Source organism: Micropterus dolomieu, unplaced genomic scaffold, assembly GCF_021292245.1.
Source record: "Micropterus dolomieu isolate WLL.071019.BEF.003 ecotype Adirondacks unplaced genomic scaffold, ASM2129224v1 contig_14112, whole genome shotgun sequence".
Lineage (NCBI taxonomy): Eukaryota > Metazoa > Chordata > Actinopteri > Centrarchiformes > Centrarchidae > Micropterus > Micropterus dolomieu.
Window position 1 is genome coordinate 1 of NW_025743098.1, and position 13957 is coordinate 13957.

Sequence of the window (13957 nt, forward strand, 5' to 3'; positions counted from 1 at the left end):
AAAATGTTTTGTGTGTTTTGACTACTTTTTACATTTTGTCTGACTTCCGGTCAGCTCTGCTGTACTAGTAACTTCACCACCGATCTGCATACAGTGCTCTTTCATTCTTATTTTAGCAACTTTCACAGATAACATTCTGTTAATAGTATTTACTGTTCAATCTTGGAATATACTTTCAATGGTTTTCTCAAACACAGTGGCCAAACAGATTAATTGGAAAGGAGTAAAGGGAAAAGAAATATTTTAAAGAAATGCTAACAAGAACTCTGTTGATCAGTAAGTATTTTAGTATACGTATTATATGTGGAGGTGACTAGTAGATGAGAATGAATTTTTATGTAAAATAAAATATTTAAATAGTATATTTTAATATATCAGGGATGTAACTTTAAAGCCAAAAAAGTATGATTTTTTAATAATTAGTTATTCATGAGTGAAATTCTATTTGTTTTGAGTTACTAAATTAAATGCTATAGAAAATTAGGTCTACTGCCACACCAACAATAGTAAACATGGGCATTGAGTACTTTTTCAACCCTCTAAAGCATTTCTCAAAAAAGTTGGTTATTAGCTTGGCTTACAGGTAATTTTCAAAATGTCTGTTAATGACAGCTCATCAACCAATTGACTTTCTCTCTTAACAGAGGCTGGACGGAAGAACCAAGCTGCTAGCAGCGCATCGGACAACAAAATTAACCAGCACGCCATCCGCTGGTTCAACCTGGCCTCTGACCGTGGAGGTGGCTGCAAAGAACGTGCCATGGCCAGAGAGGCATTAACCGTGGTAAATCTGTATTTACCCTCTTTTTGAAACACTCCATTTTAGCACCTGTCTCGTTAAAGCCCCCATCCTGAAAAAGCCCAGTCTGCTCTGATTGGCTTGCGAGAAAAATATGCCACCGCTTTGCAAAGATGGTACTTAACCTTGAGTGGGGATACTCAGATGGGGAAGGCGGTGGTTTAATAAAGTTGTATCTTATTTTATCTTATATTCTAATAAGCCTGCATGTGACATAGGAAGGAGAACCAAATCTGAATGGCTTGTTGAAGCACATGTTTTGTGATCTAGGCAACCCACAAAAATCTGTCAGGGTTGTCTTATTTCACAGTTTGATACCCAAATGGGGAGAGAAAAGGGGAGTTTTTCATGATGTCTCCCCTCTAGGGCTGGACGTCTAATTGAAGTAATTGAAACCCAAATTCCGAGCTCTAACGGCTGTAATTTTACCATTTCAGTTATTTAGTTGTTTTATTTCCTGTTAAAATGTCCCCCAGTGTGTGCGTTTATGTACTTTCCCCTTAAAAAACTGTGTGTGTAGTCAGTGACTCCGCCCTGTCCTGCTCAGCTCCCAGAGTCTGGAGCACAGGGAGATGTTAGCTAGTGCTAACTTCCTTAATTTTCCAGCAGCATTTATTTATGGACACACTTTGACCCACACTGATCATTTACTGCCACAGTTACAACAACCTCGCTCACTTTCACCGTCACTTTCAGCTGCTCACTCTCTCACATTTGGTCACATGCACACAACACTGTTACACGAGATTAATGCGCATTGATATTAATTGATCATTTGAAATATTAGTAGCGGCATTCATTCAGTGAGCAGTGGCGATATGCCAAATTTAGGGGGAGTACGTCTGTTGTGTGCACTTCAACATTATCTTATCAATTAACATTTACTTACTTACTTACTTTTGACATTTATGAGTCTAAAAAACCACCACTACAATAGTTGAGCATGTTTGCGGTACAAGCCTGGTCAGTGAACTAGGAGGGCAAAAAAAACGAAATAATCATTCATTAGTTGTAATAGCGGTAAAATGTTCACTTAATCGGGATTTTGATTTTAGGTCAAATCTTCCAGCCCTAGTCTAGTCCAGCCCCCTTTAAAATGACTAATCTCTGTGGATTTTATGTAATTTGTGATTGCCATTATCAGTGGAGTAATCACCCATTCTTTTATCCTTTGCAGAAATGAACACATCGGCCATCCCCCACTCTTCCACTACTGATGATTTGTTGGGTGTCATGTGAGGGTTATGGCATTCCCACTTCTCCACTTGCCTCATCAATGTTTCCCGTAAAGCCACCAAACAATGTGTATGAACATTTTACTTTTTTTTCAGGGTTTCACATGACTAGTTGGAGTTGGATATTGTATTTTGGCTATAAAATCTTTGTTATTTAAACCAGGGTCATGGAAAATGGTTAAAATCTAAATGGCTGGCAGTAATCATCTATCAAGACAAACTTATTGCTTGTCGCAAATTAAAACGTTATCTTGTGTGTTTAGACCGTAGAATTTCGTGTGTCTCCTGGCTTTAGCTTTATATGTTTCTCAGGGAGGAAGAAATCTTACTTTCTTACCATCATCATTATTAATGGTACACTATACTATGCAAGACTGATAGCAATGTCAATGTATTGAGCTTTTTAACTAAGCCACACTGTTGCTATTATTAGAGTTTAATACTTCTGCATTCATTTAAAAATAACACCTGTGTCATAGGTGTGTGGTTACTGTACAGTTACTAGAAACTAATTGTCACCTGCAAGTCAACTGGAGTGAAGTTTCTTGTTCCTACAGTTGTTAAAGACAGAAATGAGCTGTAAAATGTGTTTATTAGATTGATTGTTAGTTTGGCAATTATCTACTTTGTTTTAAGTTTCTGTCCTCTCTTTTTATCTAAAACATTTCAAATAAAATTTAAAATGTGTATTTTAAATAAAATTTAAAATGTGTCACTCATCCGTTCTATCACTTTCTTTGTTGAAATTCTGTGTAAGACAAATAGAAACAGTCTTTGTAACAGAGTGTAACAGTAGTTTTGACTGTCCATGCTTTTTAAATTCAAAAGAAAAAAGTAATCGAGTTTAAAATGCAAAGAAAAAGAAAACGAAAGTAAAACAAGAAATCTTAGTGTACCTTAGTGATATACAAGTCACTATTTGTTAAACATTATATAGACCAGCTCCTGCCATAACAAAAAAATCCACATTTTTGTATATGTTTTGTGGGTATAGATCAAGGTTATGAAAGAGGCCAGAACTAATAAATGGAGCCCAGTGCCGGCCCAGTGCCAGTCCAGATGTGAAAAACGGATCCTCAACAGTATCTTAAAGATTCTGGGACAGATCCAGTATGGAACTGGTCCAGATCTGGCCCACATTTGGGCCAAATGACTACATAATAATTGTCATCCGTTCTGGAGCTGGACCAGATGTGAAAACCGGATCCGCGCCGGCATTGGCCCATTGTGCTAAAGGACACCGGCCCGCGTCCGTTTTACAGATCTGGCCCAGAACTTATGAAGGATCTGGGCCAGATCTGGGCCGCATGATTTTTGTTATCTGGGAAGGTACTATGAGCTTTTTAAGATAAGATGGTGCCTGACCATTAAGAGCTTTGTAGGTAAGAAGAATGATTTTAAATTTTATTCTGGATTTTACTGGAAGCCAATGCAGAGAAGCTAAGACAGGAGAAATATGATCTCTTTTCCTGGTTCCTGTCAGAACACATGCTGCAGCATTCTGGATCAGCGGAAGAGTCTTAATGGACTTTTTTGAGCAGCCTGATAATAAGGAATTGCAGTAACCCAGCCTAGAAGTAACAAATGCATGGACTATTTTTTTGCATCATTTTTAGACAGGATGTTTCTGATTTTCGCAATATTACGTAGGTGAAAAAAGGCGGTCCTTGAAATTTGCTTAATGTGAGACTTAAACGACATTTCCTGATCAAAGATAACTCCAAGATTCCTCACAGTGGTGCTGGAGGCCAGGTCGATGCCATCAAGGGAAACTAAATTTTTTAAGATAATGCGTCACGGAGGTGCTTAGGCCCCAGAACAATAACTTCAGTTTTATTTGAGTTTAACATTAGAAAATTACAGGTCATCCAGGTTTTAACATCCTGAAGGCACATTTGAAGTTTAGCTAACTGATGAGTTTCATCTGGTTTGATCGATAGATATAACTGAGTATCATCTGCATAACAATGAAAGTTTATGGAACATTTCCTGCTAATATTGCCTAAAGGAAGCATATATAAAGTAAAGAGGATTGGTCCGAGGACAGATCCTTGTGGAACTCCATGACTAACTTTGGCATGCATGGAGGGCTCATCGTTAACATGTAAAAACTGAAATCGATCTGATAAATAGGACTTAAACCAGCTTAGAGTGGTTCCTTTAATGCTAATGAAATGTTCCAGTCTCTGCAATAGGATCCGATGGTCAATGGTATCAAATGCAGCACTAAGATCTAATAAAACCAGTACAGAGACAAGTCCCTTGTCTGATGCAATGAGGAGTTCATTAGTAATTTTCACCACTCTGTGCTATGATGAGCTCTAAATCCTGACTGAAAATCCTCAAATAAACTATTGCTCTGTAGAAAGTCACACAGCTGTTTAGCAACTGCTTTCTCCAGGACCTTAGAGAGAAATGGAAGGTTAGATATAGGTCTATAGTTGGCTAAAACATCCAGATCAAGTTTGGGCTTTTTCAGAAGAGGTTTAATTACAGCTACTTTAAAGTACTGTGGTACATAGCCTGTTGATAGAGATAGATTGATCATATCTAGTATAGAAGTGCTGACTACACTCTTCATTATCATTATTATCCAAGTACCACTGAATTTCACTTTTCAATTTATCTTTAATAACTGGGTTATTCAGGATGTTCGAGTTCAGTCTCCAGAGAGTGGATTTCTTATCATTATTCAGGTGCACTGACATATACAGTAAATGGGACCATGGTCTGAAGTAGTGCTAGCTTTTATGTCACAATTATCCACCCTACAAAGATCTCCTTTAAGCAAAAAAAGTTATCTATGCGCAAGTAGAAATTGTGTGCGGGTGAGTAATATGAGTAGTCTCGGCTCATCGGGTTTATCTCTCTCCATACGTCCACAATCCCCACTTCACACATCCAAGTATTTAATCTTCTTCTGTAACTTCCGGGGGCGTGGATCTGCTGTCAACCCCGAGTTTCACTGTGTGTGTGTAGCTACCTTTTTGGTTTTATGTGGATATGATGAGATCGAGTGGACCCTACATTTCAAGTAATATGAAGTTGTGTTACGGTGGGTGGTGTGGAGGCAGGTTGGAGGACCAAAATGGAGGACACAAGGCAGAGGTGGTGCAGTCAAACAAGAAGATTTATTGTGGCAAAAAACAAACAAAAGGCGAGCACACTTACTGACAAAGTGGCTGGTTAACAGTCCAAAAAAAAAGGGGTTCCTAACAGAAATCCAAAATCCAGAGGTACAGGGTGACAAGACGAGCAAGGCTGGTTACAGGAAGGCAGAGAGTATACGCACGACAGACTTGGGGGGGGGTAACATGAACAATGACCGGACAAGGGCTGAACAGAAAGACCACACAAATATACCAGGGATAATGAGCAGGGCGGGAACAACACAGGTGACAGACAAGAGGCTAACGAGGCAGGCAGAGAGAGAGCAGAGGGGAGAACTGAGACAGTCTGGCAGAGGGATACTGGAGGAAATAGACATGACACAGGTTACTGAACACATAACAGATCAGAGGAATAAATATAAATGAATCAAGACACAGCAGACACATCCCCACTGAACTAACACCAACAAGGAACAAAGACCAAAGCGAAGTAAAACACTGAACTGGAAACTAAGACATCAAGAAGACAGACATGAATGACAGACAGAGACGGACATGAGTGAACCCCAAAACACAACAGACTATATAACTGATACTGGATACAGGACAGAACCCAAAACACTAAGACATAAACCGAGACACAGAATGAGGAGCTAAGACACAGAATACAGAGCAGACTAAACTAAAATAATGCAGACGAGGAACAAGAAGTAAATACTAAAACATAACCGAGGTACAGGACTGGGAACAAAGACAAAGAACTAAAACACAGGACCAAGAGCTAAGATAAAAGACGAGATATAAACTACTAAGGGCAAGGAACGAGAGAAACAGGCAATAGACGTATGAAACAATGGCAAAAACTCAAACTCACAGATAAAAAAACTACAACTCATAACAAGTTGGACCTTGGTATTTCACTGTGGCTGGTTGTATGCCTTTTAAACTTTTTAAATATGGGAGGAGGACTTCGCGCTGGGAAAAGTGGCCATTGTTAAATCACACAAAATCCATTGGGGGAGGTTTGTGCATGTTTGTGGACGAGCGCTGGGCTACGCAGTACACCATACGGGAGAAAGTCTGCACCAGAGACTATGAAATACTGGTGGTCTCAATCAGACCATTTTATTTACCGAGAGAATTTAGGCAGAACACTATAATCCTGACGTATATACCTGGGCCAGATTTTGAGGGTGCTGCAGCGCGAGTGGCAGAATGTTACAATGATGCACTAGCTCGCTCAGCTGATCAGCCCGTCCTCGGGGATGTTAACTCGTGCGACCTCTCCAGTCACCTGCCCACGCTACAACAATACGTGAACTGCCCCACGCACCTAATGCGCACCCTGGATAAGTGCTATGGAAATATACAAGATGCCTACAAGTCAGTTTGTCAACCAGCTTTAGGAAAATCTGACCACTACATTGTACACTTGGTCCCACGTTACAGGGCAAACCTAAAACATGAAAAGCCAGTGACCAAAGAAGTACACGTTTGGACTGATGACAGCACGGACAAACAAAGAGACTGCTTTGATGACACCGACTGGCAGATGTTCTTTGACTCTTGTGATAACCCACATGATTTGACGGACATACTTACATCATATTATACATCATACTCTTTCAACTATGGCTAACGATCTGAATACATTTTTCATCAAATTTGATAAGGTCAATTTTACCCCCTTCGAGGGAACTCGAACTGTGGTGACGACACTATGGGAACGAGAGTACCCACTATACCACACCGAAGCCTCCGCCTGCCCCTCCAGCGTGCAGCAACCTGTAGGCACGACTAGGAGGAGAGCGCACGGGTGCCGGGTGCAGAAGGAAGGTCCAGACTGTAAAACCGGACAAAAGTATGAGGGGTGGCCCAGCCAACCGCGTCACACAAATCCTGGAGTGACGCCCCTACGAGGACGGCCCTAGACGCCGCCATGCCTCGAGTAGAGTGCACCCTTATGGCCATAGGGGAAGGCAAACCGCGCACCTGATAGGCCAGGAAAATCGTCTGAACGATCCAGTTGCTGATGGTGTGTTTAGAAGCCCAGCCTCGCGAAGGAGCCCAGCCTTGGGGGACCCGAAACACACCAGCAACTGGTCTGCTTTCCTCTACCGGGAAGACCTCAGAGTGTAAATACTCAGTGCTCTGATTGGGCAGAGCAGATGAAGTCTCCGTCCTCCGCCGTCACATGAGGTGGGGGATGAAACGCCTGCAGCACTGTGTGGAAACTTAGGCACATAACCTGGTCATCTTAAGGGTCAGGTGCTTGGCCTCAGCCGACTCCAGGGGTTCGAAGGGGGCCTCAGCCAGCGCTTCGAGAACCACTGAACGACTCACGGGTCTCATCCTCCTGGCTCCACGGAGGAAGCGCACGACAAGTGGAAGCCTCCCTAAGCGCCCATCACTCAGAGGGGCGTGGAATGCTGCAATGGCAGCCACATATACTTTGAGCATGGACGGGGAGAGGCCAGCGGAGAAACGGTGCTGGAGGAACCCCAGTATCACAATTACCGAGCAGGTAACTGGGTCCACCACCCGTTCTGTGCACCAGGTGGTGAACACATTCTACTTTAGGCCGTACACCCTTCTCATGGACGGGGCTCTGGAGCTGAGCAGCGTCTCGACTGCTCCTGTCATCAGGCCCGCCTCTAGGAACTGCGCCCCCTCAGGTGCCAGACCCATAGCTGCCACAGGGCGGGGTGCGGGTGAAAGATCCGGCCCTCCGCCTGGGACAGCAGGTCTCTCCTCAGCACGGACAAACAAAGGAGCGATATTAAATCCGAGAACCACACTCGTGCCGGCCAAAACGGGGCTACTAATAGTAGACTGACGCCGTCCTGGCGGACCTGCTCCAGAACCCCTGGGAGCAGAGCGACTGGGGGAAACGCATACAGACGCAGCCTCGGACACGTCTGCACCATGGCATCCAGATCTAGCGGGGCTGGGGGCGATAGGGAGAACCACAGGGGACAGGGCGTCGTCTCTCGGGACGCAAACAAGTTCACATCTATGGGGCCTAACTCTTCGCATAATAACTCCACCACATCGGTGTGGTACCTCCATTCCCCGGGCCTCAGCCCCTGTCTCGACAGCAGGTCTGCTCCTTGATTCTACTTGAAGTCCAAGGACCTCTTCCCCCGAGACTGAATGAAAGTCCTCAGATCCGTCTTCTCGGGGGCTGTGGGCGAGAGCGCCGTCTTGTGTCCCAGGTTGGTTGAGGGGGATCCCGTGAAGCGACACTCTGCTTCTGGCTGCGGCGGTAGGTGCTGGACGAAGGCTGCATCCGCCTTTCCTGAGCCGCCGCGGTCCTGGAGCCTGACCGGCGGGGGAGATATCGCTCAAACGCCTCTCCCTGAGTTTTGGCGTGCTGGAACCTGTTGACGACAGCATCCACTGCTTAGCCAAACAGGCCAGTAGGCGAGAGGGGCACATCCTGGAGAAAAGCCCTCTCCTTACCTTGGATGCCCGAGAGGTTGAGCCACAGATGATGCTCCGTAGCCACCAAAGCCACCATGGATCGGCCAATGGAACGGGCCGTTTCCTTGGTCACACGGAGAGCTAAGTCCGTCACTCTACGGAGCTCATGTGTCAGGTCCTCCTCAGAGGGACCTCCCCCTAAGTCACAGTCCCGAAGGAGATCGGCCTGGTATGCCTGCAAGACAGCCATCATGTGTAGGCTAGCACCAGCTCAACCCGCTGCCATGTAGGTCTTGCCCTCCAAATCGGACGTCATCCGACACGGCTTGGTGGGGAGCGCCGGCGTCCGGAGGGATGAGGCGAGGTTGGGAGAGAGGTAGCTAGCCAGCGGCTCCTCCACCCGTGGCATCGCTCCGTAGCCGTGCTGTCTGATCTCCGTCACGTTGCCGTAGTCCAGCCATGCAGAGAAGGGTTTGTTCCACGACCTAGAAAAAATGGTAAGGGTCAACGTGGGGGGGAGCGCATCCGACCATCCTCTAGAAAGAGAGCCGCTCGAGACCTCATCACCCTCAGGTGTAGGGCCTCGCAATGGTCGTAGGCATCCCCCTCGAGAGCTGCCTGAGTGTGCGACATCCCCAGGCATGAGACGCACATCCCATGGGTATCACCTTGTACCAATGTATTTTCTTAGGTATGACTGTTGTATCGATGATGTGTGTTTTTTGTAGTGAAACTGAAGACAAATTTCCACATTGGTGGACAATAAAGTTTTCTTAATCTTAATCTTCTGCTCTTTTTTTTTTTGGGCCAGATTTCCTGTTTGATGAGTCAATTTTCAGATTTCATCAGATATTAAAGTCTCCGCCACATATTAAAATCCCTTGACTTTTTGTTGTCATTAGATCAACTATGTGTTAATAAAAGGACCAGTCACTGCCCGGAGGGACATACACAATTCCTTCTATTTTACCCGTAACCATAACAAATCTGCCTTTGCTATCCTTATGTTCTGATATGTGTAATAATAATAATTTACACCATAGGATATCAGAGTTTCCACTCCTCTCCTTCCCAATCCATGGGGAAAAAAATAAACATGTTTAAATCCTGATTTATTCAATTTGGCATGGTCAGAGTCATTAAGGTGTGACGCAAGAAAGCTAATTGAATTCTATCCTTCTTTAATTTTGATAAGATTTTCCCCCTCTTTACTGGATTGAGTACTCGATTTATATTAAATGATTCTATCTTTAAAGACCTGTTTTGCATCTCTGTGATTTCCCCCCTTCATCCTGCTCAGAAACCTGGTGCATTTCCCCCTCCCTGCAAGAACCGGCAGGGAATGACATATTAATAAACATAAAACTGAACACAATTTGTCCGTGAGACTCCCTATGTAGTGGTCTTTTAACCTGACCCGTGAGCCTCCCAAGGTGGCTCGAAGGGAAAAGTCTCACTCCTAATTCCGGAGGGAGAGGCCCTTACCTGCAACAGTCGCATGGTGGAATAATAAAAATAATAAAAATAATTTACAAAGATTCAAAGGTAATAAAGTTAGTCCCGAACAAGCCAGTCAGTCCTGACATGGAATTCCACCATTAATTACAATATAGTTTAAAAGATTTCACAATTAACTCCGCCGTCCTCGAGCTCGAGGTTAAATCCTTAGGTCCCGGAGGGGGCCCTTTATCACCATCACATCGATCTGCTTTATCATCCTCCCTTTTCATTACATTTCTTGCTCATATAGTTCAGGGACTGCAACACATTAAACAGTCTAACTGATGGTTACTCTAATAATAAGTTCATGGTACAGTTGCGTTTGGGGCGTGTCCAACTCCAATTTTGTTAGTTTGATGGCAGAAAAAATTGTCAGTGCGCCAGGCACATGGTTCAAAAGGGTTGTACTTACTCTGTGAATTAGTCATGGGTGTGTTTTGGGAGAAACATGCAATAAACCAGTCTCATCTCTCATTCCCTTTAAAAGCCAGGTGCTCTTGTACCTCGGCGAATTGCTATTATAATGAATGACGCATTGTTAAAATGATCAGATTGAATGGCAGACTCGCAGGAGACGGGATATGGAAAGAAGTGTGGACGTGATATAAAAAACTGTCTCTGATCATGAAGCCTAATGTTACTCTGCAGCTCTGTGATTTATCAGTGAACTCCAAACTCCACTGCAGACTGGAGTCTGTTAACAGACAAACAGAAGCTGTCACCTCTGTGCTGTATGAGTGTTTTCTTTAGGGATGTCCATTCACGATTATAGAGGCGGCTGTCAGTCATTTTAAACATTTTCATGTGTACAGTAAATTCACCACAAATATTGTGGGGCATTTAAGCAGCAAAATTGTTTTTAAAACATGTCATGTCACGTTTAAAACCTGCAGTTATAAACGTGACATGACAGGACAGAGGAAACTTAATTCAACTTTTAGCTTATGAAATAATTTAGAGCTCTGATGAGCTTGGGATTGATCAGGAGGACTGCTGCTTTACTCCTTCTGCTGTGGCTCCCATGAGCGCAGACGCCCTGAATGTCAATGCAATTCATAGTATGTGCTTCCAGATTGGATTGTTCATTTTTAACTTTAGATATGATTTTAATCACATAGGTGCTTTGCATAGTCAGACTCCTTTTGCATCTCTAATTAATGAGTCGCTTGAGATCTGAACTCATTATGTGGCATTTTATCACTAATAATCTCTCTGTTCATGTAATGAATTTACTGACGGTTACTAAAGATTGAATTCTAAGTTTATTTCTCTATGTGGCTTTTAAATCATAAGACACACTATTGTTTGTCTGTATAAACTCTCCGTAAATCAAACTAAATATTAAGCCAAAAAAATCAAAATGATAGTTTTCTTTACTGCCTAAAGTTTTCAGTCACAAAATCATTGAAATTAATGCCGGAAAAGAAACATCCCATAAGTTATTATCGTCACTGTATGCCATTTATAAAAAAGGAAAAGTACATATGACATAGAATAATGCTTTCAATATTTTACTTAAATTAATATGCGCTTCTCTGAAACAGTCCTAAGTAAAGTTATTAAATGTCACAAAGTATATAATAGCTTCTCTTCAGAACAGCTTTAAAAACAACAGGACAAAATACAGTTGTAAACCAAGATTAGAGGAATCTGGTCAAAATACAGTTGTAAACCAAGATTAGAGGAATCTGGTAATACTTACTGACAGCTGGCCATGACATTATGAAATCAGTAGCGTTTCGTGGAGGATGTGACTCTATACATCAGGTTGTGAGCCAATTGAGACGGCTTTACAAATATAATTTCACAGATAAAGAAAGCACGTCATGTAACTTTGGTAAAGAAGAAAACAAAACGTGGTGTTACCTTGTAAAGTTTTGCCTTTTGCAGAGAGAACTGTTCAGCAGCAGCAGCACACAACAAACCAAGTTGAGAAACAGTCCTGAAGTCAGTCAGTAAAGTCAAAGTCAGGGTGAAAACATGTTTGCTATGCTACTTGTTTTTTTCAGTCAAAAGCAGAATGCAGTACGATTACATTCTTGCACTTTAACTTTTTCCAATCAGAACATTATAACCACATCCTTGTTCTTGTTTTGTCTACCTGTGGAAAGAATGTAGCCTAACAGGTAGGTTCCGTGAAGTTTCTCCTGCTGATCAAAATACTTTCTGTTTCAGTTCAGTGTTTCTCAGAAAACACTTTGTGTTGTAGATGTAATTTCAGAGAAGGAGATGACTCTTTGTTAGTTTGTAGCTGCTGTGTGTACTAATTGTGAAGACTGAATTATGGTGCTCACAGTGAATCTGGCCTACTTCCAGGGTAGGATGCTGCTTCAGTGCCAGTAATATCTGTGACAACCATTGTTGAATGACACATTCATTTATAAGAAAAGAACTCATTTTGCACACTATCGTGTCTAGAAGTAGTAGATTGTTCTCGGCTTGAGAGTAATAAAGAAGCACAGGTTGCACTTAATCCAATAGGCAAAATTAACTGGTAGATGTGTAATTTTATTTAGCAAACTAAAGAAAACAAAGAAATCAACAGAATAATTAATTTAAAGTTTAGAGCTTTGCATTTACTGTAGGCCTACACCTCTTTTGCGTATATTAGTAATATTGTCTCGGCTGCCACTAATCCCACCAACCTGACATTGTCATATGACACTGAAGCTGAAGGTTTACTCGCTGTTGTGTTGCTGGAAGTTTGTTCAACAAGCTAAATCATAAAAATGATTTAGTGATGACAAATACAGTAGTTTAAGTGATTATACAACAATGTTTTCACCCTTTAAAGCAAACCACATAGATCAATTGGGTTTTAAATCTGCTTAGTGTACTACATTTGATTATTATTATCAGGAATGTTATTATCAATATACAGGCCTACTGCAGGATTAATTAATTAAATGATGTTATACTGCATGACATTAAAAGACATTATTAGAGCTGAGGGAGGTAGGTGAATTATTATAAGCTGTCAGGCCAGACATACCCTATAGCCAGTAAGTATTTTCGTCTCTATCTATTTTGTTAAAGTTGATGGAGTTTTTGGCCTGGATATCTAGATTATGCAAAAATAATATGCGCCTTAAATTACATTCCGTGTAATACATAGTGCGCTGCAGACTGCCAAGCTGCTTCTTTTTCAGTTCTACCACCAGTTTACATACTTTGTAAGATTATTGAATTTCATTAAATAGATGCGGTAGCTAAAGTGACGGCATTTTCTGTGAAACAGGCTATTATAGTCTAGGACATGTCTATGGTGAAACAAGTAATAAGTGGTTGTCCATAATGTATTTATTTTATATATATGACAAATAAAGAACCAAGAGACCATCCTTTAAGAACACAATTTATTTGTTTTTCTACATGTGTCCTGGTTAAAAACAGTAATATGAAATGAAAAAGTGCTGATGTGTTTATCCTTCTGTAGGTGTCTAAGTTGTCTAAGTTTTTTGAGGACGGATGTTTTGAAAATGGTGTCAAGGAAACCATTTAAACCCTGGTTGACAAACCGTGGCTTAACAGAGGTAGGAGTCTGCGACACCACTTATAATGCTGTCCTTTCATCACTTCCCAGGAAACATAACAAACAGTCACTTTTGGCCTCATGGGAAGTTGCCAATGATGGTCAATCAGACTTGGCCTTGGGTTGCTCCAACGACCATAACGACTGTTGTCAGGATCCAGGAGCACTATTGGTATTGATGATCTTGACACCCCACAGAGGTTAGATAGCTGAGTTTCCCTACCAGTCAGTCAGAACTGAAGAAGTCTCTTGGATGAGGGATGATATGTTTTTAACCAAGTCCATTTGCCCTTAATTTTTAACCTTCCTTGGATATCTATGACCTGGATGACTGACACCCTTCACAGACAAATTTATT